Raw genomic sequence first — 16,073 nt, forward strand, 5'->3', positions numbered from 1 at the left:
CGGTCGTGGTATGCCCGTTTTCCGGTAGTGGCCCCACCGAATCGAAGGGAATAGAACAACTCCACCGCGCGCCCACTTGACAAATTTCCTATCCGATTCGAATCGGCGCGGAGCTCGTGCTCGTGCTCCTGCTCGCGCTCGCCCTCGCCCCCGCCGCGCGCGCGCACAGGTCCAAACCCAGCCCTAGCCCCCCACCACCACCCCACCAGATCAGGAGATCCCGTGCGGACCCGGAGGCGAATCGGCGCCCACAATGGCGGGCCTAGTCGCGCCACCCTGATCCCCCGATCCGGCTCGCCGCTTTGCTCCCCCCGCGCCGCCGATGGACTCCGCCCGGAGCTGGCTCCAGAAGCTGCAGAAGGACAAGGCCAGGCCGGGCGCGTCGCCCCTCGGCGCCGGGATGGCCGGGGACGACGAGGACGAGCCGGTGCTGTCCAGCGCCACCAAGCAGAAGGTGGAGGCCGCCAAGCAGTGCATCGAGAACCACTACAAGGCGCAGATGAGGTCGCTCCAGGAGCGCAAGGAGAGGTCAGTCGCTCGCTCGCTCGCTCGCTGCCTTCCCTGTCCCCACGGATCACGTGGTCTGGTCTGGTGGATCGCCTGCTCAAGCGGGCTAGCATTCTGGTGTGGAATTGGCAATGTGTGTGAGTTGGGCTTGATCCCTGGGGCTGGGTGTCCCGGTGAGGAGGTATCAGATCAGTAGCGGCCAATTGGCGCCCTCCCTTTGTTGGTGTGAACTGACGATCACTGTCCTGGTCTCTTCTAAGCTGGCTGCATCATGGTGGAATTATGCTGACTTCACAATGGCGGATGTGTGTGAGTTGGGTTGGGATCCGTGGGTCTGCTGCTGCACAAGTATCAGATCAGTAGCCACGAACTGGCGCCCTGTTTAGTCGATTTGTTGCGCGCTCCATTTATTTGTCGTGATCTGTGTCCAAGGCTCCTCTAAGCTGGCTGTGTCATGGTGGTGTTGTGCTACTGACTTCGCAACTCGCAGACTAGCCGTTGCTGTTGACTATTGAATGCCGTGCCGGTGTTACCGTACTAGTGTATGCGCCTGGTGCTTATGATGCAGATGTCTAATTTTGGATGTGCTGCATGGCATGTCACCGCCGCCGCCTAATTTTGGACGATAGGTGTGCTCTTGCAATTCTATGGCTGTGCATTTAGTTTATGTGCTCCCTTGACTGTAGCATAACATTGCTAGGATTCTGGTGGGAAAATGATTGGAAATTTGGGTAACTAAAGATAACGCCGCACTGCATGGCATTGCAGAAGTTGACATGCATGGCTGTAGTTCTATGAAGTAAATTGGCGCGTCACTTGGAGCAAAATAGGGTGGGAGCGGTAATGGTGAAGCACTTTAATGTGCCGATTGACCTAATTGTTGCTTGTGTGCTCTACAACAGAGTTTACATAAGTGCTCTATAATAATGAGGTTACCATAAGTGATAAGTGCCGGAAAATCAGTGTCCATTTACTAGACTTAATTGGACCAGGAAGCATTCAGAATAAATATTGCTGTATGCCTGTGCCCGTGGATCACATGGTCTGGTGGATCGCTTGCTCAAGAGGGCTAGGATTCTGGTGTTGAATTGGCAGTTTGTGTGAGTTGGGCTTGAACTGTGGGTGTTCTGGTGCGGAGGTATTAATTAGTAGCCACGAATTGGCGCCCTGTTTGGTTGAGTAGTTGCACACTTGATCCGTTTGTCGTGATCTGTGCCCTCGATTTGTTTGTCGTGATCTGTGCCCTGGTCTCTTCCAAGCTGGCTGCGTCATGGTGGAATTGTGCTGCCGTGTCAGGTCTACAGCACCTGTAGTCTGTCTTTTCAGTTAACAAGATGAAGTTCAGCCAATGGACGGCTACGATGGATGATGCCAAGAAGGATCTAACGGCTCGCTCTGTGTACTTCCCTATTGTCGCGCTGTAGCTTTATTCCGTTTTCATAGCTGGCTATAAGATGCCATGCACAGGGCTGTAATGAACCATTCCTGAATGTGAGATCTCTCTCAACAAACACGTACAACATATATATATATATATATCATATAGAGATGGATATTCCTCCACGTTTACTGTTTTCCTCCTGTGATCCATCTTAGAACCCTAATTCCTAGTTCAACCCCTCTGATCCACAAATGGGCATGACATGCCGACCTTACAACTCGCAGAGTAGTAGCTACTGTTGACTATTGCGTGTGGTCCTCCCATTGCTGTACTATCATGTGCCTGGTGCTTTAGGATGCAGATGTCTAATTTTGGATGTGTTGAATGGCATGTGACAGCTGCCGCCTAATTTTGGACGGGGAGGTGAATTCCTGCATTTAATTAGTTTTAGTGTCACCAAACTTGATATATATGTGTTTTTTTATGTCAGCATAATATTGCTAGGATTTTGGAGGGAAAATGATTATAATTTTGGGATAAGCCAAGATAAAGCTGCACTGCATAGCAATGCAGAAGTTGGTGTGCATAGCTGTAGTGCTGTGGAGTAAAAATAGGGTTGAAGTAGGTAAGGTAGGTGTGCCACTTAGACCAAAATAGGGTGGAAGTTGGTAAATGGTTTATCATCTTCTGTTTTGGACCAAAATCTGATACGCTGATTGACCTAATTGTCGTTGGTATGTTCTACAACAAAGTTTACACACGTGTTCTATAATAATTGCATGTATTAATTGAACCATGAAGCATTCAATATAAATGTTGCTGTATATATGCCTTAATTGTTCTTTCACACAATGCCTGTACAAGCTATTGTAGTTGATGAAAGCAATGCGTTATGATGCTGTCAATTTTGGGAACTAGGCTCGAAGTTGGTAAAGGAAGATGGCATGCAAGAAAAATTCTCCAGCGTAAAGCGTACGGCGGCTGTTCACAGAGGCCTTATTGCCATAGTTTGTGCTTGTATGCATTTATTCTCTTGTGACCTGCTGGCGAAACCGCTTTATGTTGGTTTTGTGTCTAAGCTTGGTTTGCATGTCATTGAGTGTGTGTTCTTGATTTCTTGTTTGGTGCCATCCATCACTGCATCTTAATATATAGTTTTGTTGTAGGCGTTATGTTGTAGGCGTTGGATGCTGGAGAAGAAGCTTGCTGATGCTGATGTATCTGAAGAGGAGCAAAACCATATCCTGAAGGATTTAGAAAAAAAAGAAGACAGAATACATGCGCCTAAGGAGGCACAAAATGGGTGTTGATGATTTTGAATTGCTGACCATTATTGGGAGAGGTGCTTTTGGGGAGGTGATAAAGGCTCTTTTTCATTTCTCGAGGAAATCTTTATTCACTGTACTTTGCTACTGCTTACCTCTGCTTTCTACTGATATTCTCAGGTGAGACTTTGTAGAGAAAAAGCTACATCCAATGTATATGCAATGAAAAAGCTCAAGAAGTCTGAAATGTTACGAAGAGGCCAGGTACTTACGTTTGCTTGAGTATTAAATCAGGGTGTGTAGCAAAATGTTCTATTTTCTAATGTGTTCTTTCTAGGTTGAGCATGTGAGAGCTGAAAGGAACCTCCTTGCAGAAGTTGATAGTGCTTATATAGTTATGCTCTACTGCTCATTCCAAGATGACGAGTTTCTTTACCTCGTTATGGAGTACCTTCCTGGTGGTGACATGATGACTCTGCTCATGCGCAAGGATACACTTACAGAGGACGAGTCTTCATTTTATGTTGCAGAGACAATACTAGCAATTGAATCCATTCACAAGCATACCTATATTCATAGGTAATAGATTAACACCATTTAACTGTATAGTAACTGCAACTTGCAGCTAACTCTTTAGTACATCTTTTCAGGGACATCAAGCCTGACAATTTCAGTAACAGTCGACACCGATCTCTCACGGCCATTCCAGAGAAATGTGGCCAAGGGTAAGCTCTTCACGAGGGAGTTCTCCGTACAGAAGCTCCTGTCCATCATCGACAATGCCAAGAAGACCGACAATGGGAAGTTCTTCGCTTGGGATGGCCAAGAAATTCCTTGGTGACCACTGTTTTCCAGTCAGTGACATTTCTACCCCAATTTTCTTCTTCAGAACCACGTGTGTGTCTTTTTAGCCTTAAATTCAAATGCCTGAACCCAGCTCTAGTAAGATCATTGATATGAAAAAGGATGTGAAGTATATTTCCCTTTCCTCTTCATTTTTAACTACTTGAAAATTATGCATATATGATGTTTAGCGCTGAGTACAACTTTACAAGTCAAGCTTGTTTCCATGTATATGTATAAGCACTGGTGCCTACAGTCTAGTAAATAAAGTACACACACTTGCAGTGGGAGCTTTCTTGTCTCCCAGTACATGTCAATTGCACAAAGCAAATTCTGGTGAGAAGTAACCTCTTCATAGCTGTGACTCTCTTTATCCCGTTAAGTCATACACAACTTGTAGTTAGATCCCAGCTTAATCTCTGTACCAGCATCAACGTTCAAATCGTCCCAATTCGTGCCATCCCTGTGAGTGAAGAGTAAGGCTGCGAGTTCGTTTGGCACTTGGCCGATTTAGTATGAATCCTGATGGGCATGGGGATAATTTGCACAAATCATCGTCAGTTTGATGGAATCTGAATATTATAAAGGCTGGCTGTCTTGTGGGAAAGAACCATCAAACTGTAATGGATTTAGGCAAATCCATGTTTTTTCAGTGTCCTGTGGCAAAAGCCAAGTTTTAATGGTGTCTAGGGGCCAATTCTGCCAATTTGTTATGGCATGAGATCCTTGTGTTTTGCCTGTCTTAGGAACATGGTAAAGCGGCAACTCATAAATATTTTGCATCCCAGGTAGCTATGTCTCTCCATGATCAAGGAGGAAAAAGGGCGTAGCATTATAGTTTGGGCTAATCTAATATTTTATAACACCAGAGACAAACATATAAGGCTATAGATTATGACATTACATAATACCAAGAGCAAGCACCAAACTTGTGACAGAAACCACCTTCATGCCATGTTCTTTACATAACTGTCAAACGTACATGTTGTATCAATCTGAAAAATATCACACATCACCACAATACCTTGCAGATCCTATTAGAACACCTTATGTGCCGCAAATATTCCCGACAAAAGAACATTAACATGATTAATCAGTTGTACATATAACATTAAAGTACACCAATGGTTGTTATCGAATGTCTATGCATGTATCTGAAAAGAGGTTGTAAATGGCCTTATGGACAACCTCTGTCTGGATCCACAGAAAAATAATACTATGTCAGTAACCTTCTATATGCCTTAGTATTTGTGTGCATTAGTTTTGGGCTAGCAAGTTAAAGCTTTCTTTTTCCGTTACCAAGCTGGTTCTTAGGTATAGAATATAAACAGATATAGTTTCCAATCATTATCAAGGTTCTGATACTTGAGATATTACAAACTCAAAAGGCACTTTGGAGAATTTCTCATTCGATCGAACAACTAGATACAAATGATCTAATAAATCCTCTTATATAGTTCAATTGAAATGGCTATTTGAATTCATCCATTTGAGAACCATGGTACCATAAGAAAGGTGATGAAAAATACTTACTAAATAAGAAGAATATGTATGGGTATTACGGATCTTGACCGCCTGCCAATCTTGATACATGGGAGCTGCACATTAAAGAAGAGTAGAAATGGTTAAGCAGAGTAGGAAAAGATGACCAAAGATAGAGCTGCACAATATTTAAAAGCTGAAGCTTTGCACTAATACTTAACCTCAGGATTTTCTATGTTGTGACCAATCAAAATTGTTCTACAAAGCCTGTTAGTGCTATTGTGTGTCAACTCCATCACTGTAATACCTCTAGTACTAGTGTACTACCGTTTGATACAAAAGGGTATGCCCCATTAACTTAACTGCGTGTTTCCCCTGTTCTTTTCTATAAAAGGAACTATGGACAGGAAGATGGGCAGATTGTCTAGGTACCTATGTTTGCCACAGAGAAATGAGTATCTTCTGCACATTACTTCAAAAGAACAAACAAAAGCTATCAAAAGATAAATATAGAAAATTATTAGTGTACCTTCGCAGTCGTTGTAACCATCACCAATGTACTTCACACCTTGCAAAACTGGACATTCACAAACTGTTCCAGTGGAGGTGTCCTACATGTGCACAAAACAGCATACATGAAGCTACACAGAACAAATATTTAGCACATGAAGTAACGTAATCTGGAGAAAATAGAACAGTAGAACATGTACCTTGCACGCAGTCACGTTAGCAGCCATATCTTGCCAACAACCGCCATTGTTGTCCAAGCATTGATTGGTTTGTATGTCTTCTTCTTGATCGTTAGACAATTTACAATAAGCTTACATCAGTAGTTTATAAGAGGCGTCGTATAGAATTTTGGATGATATGGTGTAGGTTAGAAATATATTACCTACTATTCTACGTCTATAAGCTTGTTGCCTTCTATACCATTGTACATATATTTGTGTAGTGCCTACAACATTATAGTAGTCCATCGTAGGCTGCTATCGTACACAATGCATTGTAGGAGTTTTTTCACAACCCTGGTCTCTACTAGTCCCTCTGTTCTCTAATATAAGACCTTTTAGATTTTTCTTGATTCATATGTATCTAGGCACATTTTAGTATATGTTCACTCATTTTAGTATGTATGTAGTCAATATTTTGAAATAGCTAAAAGGTCTTATATTAGGGAACGGAGGAGGTACTATTCATGCCATAATGCATGGAGTTAGTAGGGTACGATTTGGGAACTTAGCAGAAAAGAGACATATGTGTGTGATGACTGATGACCATCCTAGCCCCATGGGCTGCTGGTCCATAACACTACTGCTTACATACTGCCCCTTTTAGTTAATGTTTTATATTTCTCCATTATTCATGGTAAATATAGACAACTATGAAAAGTCATGGGAACCAACAAATCAAACCTTCATTTGAGCAAACAGATGGTTTATTATTTTCTTGGAAGCTGGTGCAGGGAGCTCTAAGAACTGTTCCTTTTTCAAGTTTCCCTGGGAAATAAAGATTCAGTAAGCAGTTAAGGCTCACCAGTCACCACACCTCATGTAGCTATTCCATTTTTTAAATTGGAGGGACAAACACCGACTTCTGTATTGTCTATTGTTGATTACAAGTGTTGGTAACATAGTAATATCACTATGAGAACCCTTGCCAATCTGTGCAAAATATAAGATGCTTCTGCATTTCAGAGGACTAACTTGGTAAAGGCAAAAACTAAGATAGTGCTCAACTAGTAACCTGTGTGTCTTGTTCAGCTTTTAGTGCAGGATTTTCCTCGTCCGCGGAAGGATCACCAACACACATGTCAACCTCTTTTTGATTAAGGCCTGAAAAATACATACACATTCACCACCACTTCAGTTTCAAACATAGAGCAGCTGGTGCAACATTACCATACCAAGTGATTCGATTACTCTGTCAGCACATCTTCTACTGTAGTTCATTTCCTTCACTGAGCACCTAATAGCAAAATGAGTCACATAGTCCCACCATAACCAAGGCTTCCCAGTCCTCTTTGCAACTTTGAACACACAAAGTTGATGTAATTTCTGAACCACTACATCGCTCCCATCATACCTATCTTGTTCCGGGTCTAGTGCACAATATCTCCCATAGTTGATACATTGGGACCTGCACCTTATGCTATTTTGGTAACTCTCTGGGCAATGCCAAGTAATGTAATGAGGAGTGAACTGTGTGTAGCCCTTTTCTCAAGTGTCTGGGCTACACCTTTAAATCTCTTCAGGAAATCAACCTGGCTATCGCATTTTGGACCACATTCATCATTACTGTTTGTCCAGAGTTCATACTCAGCACGCTCATCAGGGTACAATCGGGACTTCCCCCAGTTGAAGTTTACATTAACCAAATCGCCATTATCAATTGCTTTCTTGAGACTGTTCCCAAGGCTTCTGGTTATAAGTGCTGAAGGAATGGTGATATCCTGTAAATCATTTGTTGCCTGTCTGCTTTCTGATTTGTCTGTTGTAAATAATGTTTGAATTATTTGATCAACAAGAAGAACTGCTGCTGCTCCTGCTTTCTGCCCATTCCTCACCTTGGTTGTGAAGTAACATTCTATTTAAAGCAACCATATTGTATTACTCCATCGGGTCATAAGTACATGTGGTATTATAAATAGATGTAGAAGTACTTTAAAAAGTATGCATATAGTTTTAAATACTTCAGTTTACATAGTTGAATCTAAAAATGTACATTAATAAAAGTATAAGTTTACTCTATTGAAACGCTACAATGCATTGAGACATTCTAGTTAGGATTATAGTTGCAATGTCCAAAACTATTACTTTTTCTTAAATGCAAAACTATTACCTGGTAACCATACACACTAATTATGGCAACGGTTTACGGATAACATGGCAACCATGATGACATAACCTAGCAACTAGCAACGGCGAATAAAATTTGTTGAAACATGACAACATGAGATCTTATTTGAAGCCCATGTCGAGTCGAACTCACCGGTGAAGACTAATCAGATTAACAGTTTGTGAGATAAATCATCTTGAAAATTCAGATTTAGCAATTATTGCAATGAAGTCAGCATGTGTCTGTAGATTTTTCCAATTAGTTAATAGAGGTGTACGTAGATATGTACATTGAGTCAAGAAAAAATCAAGACCACATCAGCCCTCCTTCATCTTTTTCTTTGTTATACCTTGCAGCATAGTCCCTTCGTTTTAAAATAAGTGTCTCAACCTTAGTACAACTTTGTACAAGAGTTAATATGGACGCGAATTTTTGGGACATGCGACCATGCAATGCCGTAATCCTATGCGTCCGCGCGCACATCGCAATTGCTACTTATTATAGCCCCATTCATAATACCTGACACGTTAATCACCATTGCTCGTGAATACATCATGCTATACGCCCCGCTAGTGAGCCAGAAGGCATTTATGTTCGTAGGAATACATGCTTGTTTATGAGCAGCCCACGTCATAGTGGAGGCGATGGCATAACTGCTCTTGACGTTGGGTAGACATCATTAAGCACACACGCTCGCTGGTGGCTCGTACTGTAGATCTTCTCCAAGCCCTGTCATGTGGAGAAACAAAGGAAGAAGAGATGCTTCTACAGAAACGGAGTTCAACGGGTCTTTGCCTACAAGAGAATGTGCCCACCATCAATAAATTTGCAGATTTGTTGGATTAGGTTGATGTTGGCCAAGGAACAGACCTTGTGGATTCAGACGAGAAAAGCATGAGTGGATAGAAAATAGATACGTAGCCATTGATGATAAAGTTGGATGGGTTGGGAGCTAAGATTTGGTTGCCGTATCCCTTTTTTTTCTTTGCACAACTAGTTGGATTTTAGAAGTTTTTCATTGCTTGCTGATTTCATGAAAAAGGAGAGCAGCGACGCCAGACGAGAGAACAAGTTGAAAGGGTAATCACACTGGAAACAACACTAGTAGTAGTACTAGTAATAGGATTTGCTGAGAGCCATGATGGGCTGCAGGGGAGCTAGGTGGAATTGATGGGTCTCTTAATTTGCCTCGCTATGGAGTTAAATGCATGTCGGCTGTCCAGTCCTGAGGCTAGTCAGGCTGGTTATAATGGGGAGTAACTTAAACTAGTGTCATATGCATGACACTAGTCTAAGTTACTATCTTCATAGTGCAAAGTAACATAGTACTAGTGTCATATATGGCCTCATTTAATAGCTTGTAGACTCATATTGTCTTGGAAAGCGCTATGTTACAGTAACATATGATATTACTACTTCTCATTAACTACTTGCCACATAAGCAAAAAATTCTCGAGATGTGCTATGTTACTACCTAAGTTACTCCCACTATGACTAGCCTCATAGTGGGAGTACCTTAGGTAGTAACATAGCGCACTTCAAGAATTTTTTGCTTATGTGGCATATATTTAATAAGGAGAGAGATGTTTAGAGTAACATAATATGTTACTGTAACATAGCGTTTCCCGAGAAAGAATGAGTCTATAAACTAATAAATGAAGTCATCTATGACACTACTACCATGTTACTTTGCACTATGGAGATAGTAACTTAGACTAGTGTCATATGCATGACACTAGTATAAGTTACTCCCCACTATGACTAGCCTGATTGATTGACGTTGGGTGGGTGTGGTGCACACGTAGTAGCGCGTTATATTAATGCCGGCCCTGCTCTTTGGTGTGCTTTCATTTGTTTTGTAGGGTATCTCATGATTAAAGTTCGGGTAATCTTTATTACGACTTGCCATAATGCTGCATGCAGATATAATTATTGATAGGCTAGCCTGCTATTCCGGGTGAGCATGCAGCATGTTCTAGCAGCTACATGCAGTGCAAAGCACACCAAAAAAATGGAATATATATGAAACTAGAGCAGCCCCTTCGCAGAGCGGAGATAAGCTTTTCAGAGTTTGTGCATGAAGATCATGGCCATGCATGGCCAGCAGGTTCACAAACCCCAGGATGAAAATGTGCTTCAGCCAACAGCCATGTTTGATTCTCTTCAAGAAGTGAGGCGTGGCGATGGACCGATGCGTGGGAAGTATTGTATGTACTTGTTCTCCCATATTTAGAAACAACATCCTCCGTGCTGCAATCTGCAAACAAAAAGAAAATATTAGCTAGAAGATGGATGAAAAAGATATTGGAAAAGTTACTCCATGCCAATCGCACTCTTAGAAATGCCTCCCTAGGACAGACCAGATCACGTGGCCTATGTTGCATTCAAGGCAATGAATGAGAAGGAGCGGAGGCAACAGGTTTGAGGTGTGTGTGTGATGCAGGTGGTGTAGAGCTACGCTAGAACATGGATGAACACAAGCTTGTGAATTACAGCGAGACTGAGAAAAATGAAGAAGGAGCACATAGAAGAATGGCAGGAGTAACAAGCAAGCCAGAAGTTTAGCGAAACCGTGGGTATGTGGTGCAGCTAGACGTTGGGACTGACAAGTCATGAATGCGCGCCTCACTTCAATGCTTGAGCCTGCCTTGTGGGCAGAGCTGTCAGACGTAATACACGGGACATACCACTTGATATACGGGAGACGGAAAACGTTATACCGGCTCCATCGCACGAATCATGTGGGAACAAGCGGTGTGGATACCGATCTCGCGTGGCTGCATGTCCACTCATGATTTATCGAGTTAATATAAAGCTGAGACTTATTTTGGGACGTAGGGAGTATATTAGTTTTTTAACCACAAAAAACATATATTTTGGGGCTGTTTGGTTTGAAACTAAGTTTGTCTAAGGTTGCTACACCTAAGGTTAGGCAAGTTTGATCAACTTAGATGGGTGTTTAGTTCAAGCCACACTAAGATCCCACATCACATACATTTAAAAAATGTGGCAAGGTTCTCTTAGGCTTGTCAACTTGTAGCTCTCATTTTGAAAAACTGTAAGTTTGACAACATTATATGACAAAGTGTGGCATTGCTAGGCCTAGAACCAAACATCCCCTAGTTTTCATTCGTAAAAAAGAAAACATATTTTATATAATCTTTCACTCCTAATTTAGGAACAGACAAACATAGTGCATATTTTTAGTGGTGAATAGTCTTTCAGAACCTTTGAACTGTCGACGACATAAGACGCTTCATTTTAAAGAAAATGTAAAGCAATTAGCAGGTGTTTTTTGGGACGGAGGGAGTATTTCATAAGTACGGATATATTCCTGCAATTTTCTGGATACCATACAGCATTATATAGCAAGTGCCAGTGCAGACGTGGATTTTTGGGACATGGTGCTACACGAGGATGAAATCTGGGCAGTCCATGCATGCTGTGAGATTAGCACTTAATATAGCGAATTAATGAATACCAAAATGATACAATGAGTTAATTTGATGAATACACGTATGTGATAGGCATCTTAAATGGACTGGTGGTCTAGGCACTGGTTGGCATTTAAACGTGTCTGACTCACCTGTTGTACGTCTTGAATGGCACTTAATAAGTGTGAGCCTGTCGTTTTTGCTGTGGTTTGTTTTGCCTAAGCTCATTTTGTGTCCGTATAACAAGAGGAGATAGCTCCAGCGGAAACAGATGTTAACAGGTTAGCCTATCGAGACTCTACCTGATCCTTCTTTTGTTTATTTGATCAAGCTGTGCCCTATTCTGCTTCTTTTGTTTATTTGGTTACCGCTTGATCCTTCTTCATCTTGTGCTTCCTGGAACATTATGAGTAGTGAGTACTGTGTGGCTTATGCGTTTGCTTAGCTACCCTGCGCAAGTCTCATTGACGCTTATGTTTTGTTTCGATTATAAACTTGTTTTCTCCACACAAATGCAGCAATTAATACTTCCTGGGTGTCCTGATGGGCTGCAGGACAGTCATGGGTGGATTGATGGGGGTGCAGGCCGTTATTAATTTTCCTTTGTGATCAATTAAATGGCTGTTGGTAGTAGGATATTTATTCCCGTTTAAAAAAATCCATTTGGAGAATAATAATAAAGGAAACCATGGCACTTTCTGGAAATCCTGATCCCTGTTAGCTGCACATCGTTATCTTCTGCATGGCAAGTGCATGCAAGAATTTGTCACTACGTGCAATTTCTGCTCGTTAGTTGGTATCTCGCTCCTCACATGCAAGACTGCAGTGTAGACCCACGGTCAACCTACCACTTGGAAGAACCAACAGGACAAGCTAGGTCGCAATGGCATCAAGCTTTCCCGACAGCCATTCACAATATTGGTGTTGGAGGGATCAGTGAACTATTCTATCTCTATGTTTTTTTTCAAAAGAAGCTACATATCTCCATGGTTGGGTTCAGCTAGCTATGCAGACGAACAAAGTCGCAAGAATTAGAGTTGCGGGGTGGATAAAGAATGGTCTGCATGTTGCATTTGAAAGATGATGGGTGCCTTCACGTCGTGTCAGCCATTTACAACAAACGAATGGAGCCAGGCTGAAAAAGTTTCTGCTGGTCCCATCGTTTAAAAACTGACATGCTGTCATGCCAGAACCCAGTCCACATTGTGTGCTACCTCGCGGGTGGCCGTTGGGGCTAAGATGCTGGCCACGAGCAGAGTTCAATGCGTGTGTTGCGTCGCGGGGCACGGCTGCATGTGTCAGCTGGGAATACGCGTCTATACCGTTTGCTATACGCAAATGGGAGATCATTATACGACGAAAGTGTATTTAATTAGCACGAATCGCGCAGCAGCGTGCGGCGTGGATACCGACCGCGCGTGATGGCATGTCCACTCGCGATTATTCGGTGCCAATGCTAGGTTTTAGAATTCTTGATGGGACAAATAGTATCACCTTGTCTAGGCCTAAGACATCTCCAACGGCAATCCATAAATTTTTTCCTGCATCTGTCCGTGGACATGGATACGGAAGGCCGCCATTCAACCGTAGCCGCATACATTTCATACTCTTTTTCAAGAAACCGGATGAACTTCATGTAAACACGACCGGATTTCATATAAACATGCATGATTTCATACAAACCGGACAAAAATGTTTATATTTTCGATATATTTTAACTAAAAAGATAAAACTATGTGCACATACGGTCGCACGGAGCTCCACTCACACGACACTAGTCTACAGCAGGCCACGGCAGATCTCTTTGTCTTCCCGATGTCCGGCAGCCCGCTCATCGGACTGCCGGGAGCCCCAGAGGTATATGTTTCAGCGCAGAGGACGGCTTGCTTCCCCACCACTCATCAAAGTGGAACCGCCGCAAATACTTCACCGAGGGGGGGGGGGGGGGGCTCCGCTTCAGTGGAGCCCAAGCGGGGGTCTATGATGGTCTACGCTGAAGAACCGAGCAAGTCACTAGCTGTGCAAGTCGGCAACACGCCGGCTGTGGCCTTCCCAAGACCCAAGCGGTGACGACCTCCAGTGTTCTACTTTCCCTCGATATTGACGGGCGCGGATGCACTGGCCACCGACTCATCGATCTTCGCGCAACCGACTTCTTTCTCTGTTGGAAGGGCGTGGTTACGCACGCGTTGACAACGGATGGCGCGGTCACATGCACAGGAGGCGCGGTACGACACGATGATGCCCGTGCCGCCGTGCTCCCCGTTGTGTCGGCCTGGAGCAACTCGCCACTCCTCTGCGAGCTGGCTTGGAGTGGCAAGGGGTTGAACTACGCGCCGGCTTAGGGCGGCAACTTGCTCTGTTGGGCTAGGCGAGGGAGGTGGAGCAGCAAGCTGCCTTGCTCGTATCCGGCTAGCTCGGTTGGCCATCCAGCCGGCTTTTATGCAGGAGAACTGCTCTTCCAGCTCGCCGGATGCCATCGAAAGGGGGAGAAAATGGTGGAAGGAGGAGATGGGGAGCGACGGAATGATGCGATTCTTACCCGGCGTCTGGCCTCGTTTAAAGAGAGGGTGGACGGGAGGAGTTTACCCGACGTTGTGTTTAATGCCAGTCCACTCGTGAATGACGTGTGGCCGGAGTAGGTTTCCACGCGGGTTTATTGAAGGCGTTTGAATGTGGCGAGGAGGCGTGTTCAGCCGGGCATGCGACGGACGACGCCCACGGCTGGCACGCCGCTTCAATGGTGGAGGGAGTGAGATGCCACGTTCGCCCTAAGCCGTCTTCAATGTGAAGCGGCGCGCTCTACAGCGGCATGAATGCGAGCAGCCGGCGCCGGGCGGTAAGCGCGCACGGGAGAGAGGAGGGGTTATGGGTGGACCAGGACGGTCAGAAACGGGGATGGCAGCGGTCCGGACTCCCACAAAGCCCCTCACATTTGTCTCCGCTTTGCGGGAACATCTGGACCGCATCACGGATCATGATAGTATGGTCTGAACGGATGCGGGAGGTTTGAAGGTCGGCGTTGGAGATGCCTTTAATATAAAAAAATAGTATCACTTCGTCTGGGTTTATAATTTGGATACACATTTGTAGGTATTTAATTCTACTAATAAACCGTGTGTAGTATGCCGCAAAAATCTAATGATATTTGTAGGCACAAATGCTCGCTAGTCAAATTGAAGACCTAAAAAACCCATGCCTAACATATAAATCCGGATAAAGGCAGTACCGTGAAATTAAGGATATCGGCGGTAGAGAATACGAAATTTATCATCAGATATAGGAGTATGAAAAGGAGGACAAATTCATTTCTTATGTACCTCCGGTGTCGACGAGCAAGATAACAGGAAGCGCGCCGGCTGGGCGAGAACGGAGAGAGATGCCAAAGTCATCGAAGTTCATGCAGGCCATCCTGTTGCGCCTTGGGTAGACGACCACGCCGGTCATGGAGCCAGCGTGCTGCGGGAAACCGAAGTCGGTACTGGCACAGCCGTATGTGCCCTCGAGCTCCGGCGGTGACATCACCCTCAGGCGGCTGTTCCTCCGGGACACTTCGGACTGCCCATGGCAGGAGCCCAAGATCGCTGCCCAAATGACCAGTAGCCTCAGCATGTCGGCTGTGTTACTCAGATCACAGAGCTAGCGACGCAAGCTGCTTGCTCTTGTAACTAGGTTCAGGGGAGGGAGGGAGGGAGAAGAGGACAAGAGACACGGCGGGGGGAACAGAGGAAGAGAGCGGCCGGCCGGCAGTGAAATGTCGGGGATGACAGCGACGTACGTCTTGGGAATTTCCGGGCGTTTCTTCTTGCGGGGTGTGTTCATTAGCACAAGAATTTGGAGGAACGAGAGTGTTTGTGCGATAAGTAAATTGATTCCCAAATTCTAAAAAGTGCTGTCAGAAACACTAGCCCAATCCCGTTTTCCCCGTCGAGCAGAGGTGGCGAAGAAGCAGAGGAGCGCCGGCGACGACGCCCGGGAGGTCGAGGGGGAGGTGGCAGACCAGCGGAGCCTGGCAAGCCGGTCGGCGGTGGATATAGAGCAGCTGAGCTGCCGTCTCCTCTCCCCCCTCTTTTTAGGATCTGGAGCTTGGATCAGCCAACCGCCCCAGTCCATCGGTGAAGGCCACCATGGAGCCCACGCTGGAGGGCGACCTATGTTGGAAATATGCCCTAGAGGCAATAATAAATTAGTTATTATTATATTATATTTCATTGTTCATGATAATCGTTTATTATCCATGCTAGAATTGTATTGATAGGAAACTCAGATACATGTGTGGATACATAGACAACACCATGTCCCTAGTAAGCCTCTAGTTGACTAGCT

At 44.4% G+C, this 16,073-nt stretch overlaps 2 pseudogenes; one reads left to right on the plus strand and one right to left on the minus strand.

Annotated features, from left to right (window-relative positions):
* Nucleotides 1-187: 187 nt before the first annotated feature.
* On the plus strand, nt 188-3,882 carry LOC125531375 (annotated as a pseudogene).
* Nucleotides 3,883-5,902: 2,020 nt separating this feature from the next.
* LOC125531376 lies at nt 5,903-15,363 on the minus strand (annotated as a pseudogene).
* Between the last annotated feature and the right edge of the window lie 710 nt (nt 15,364-16,073).

This window comes from Triticum urartu, unplaced genomic scaffold (assembly GCF_003073215.2).
Source record: "Triticum urartu cultivar G1812 unplaced genomic scaffold, Tu2.1 TuUngrouped_contig_6991, whole genome shotgun sequence".
In the NCBI taxonomy this organism is placed as follows: domain Eukaryota; kingdom Viridiplantae; phylum Streptophyta; class Magnoliopsida; order Poales; family Poaceae; genus Triticum; species Triticum urartu.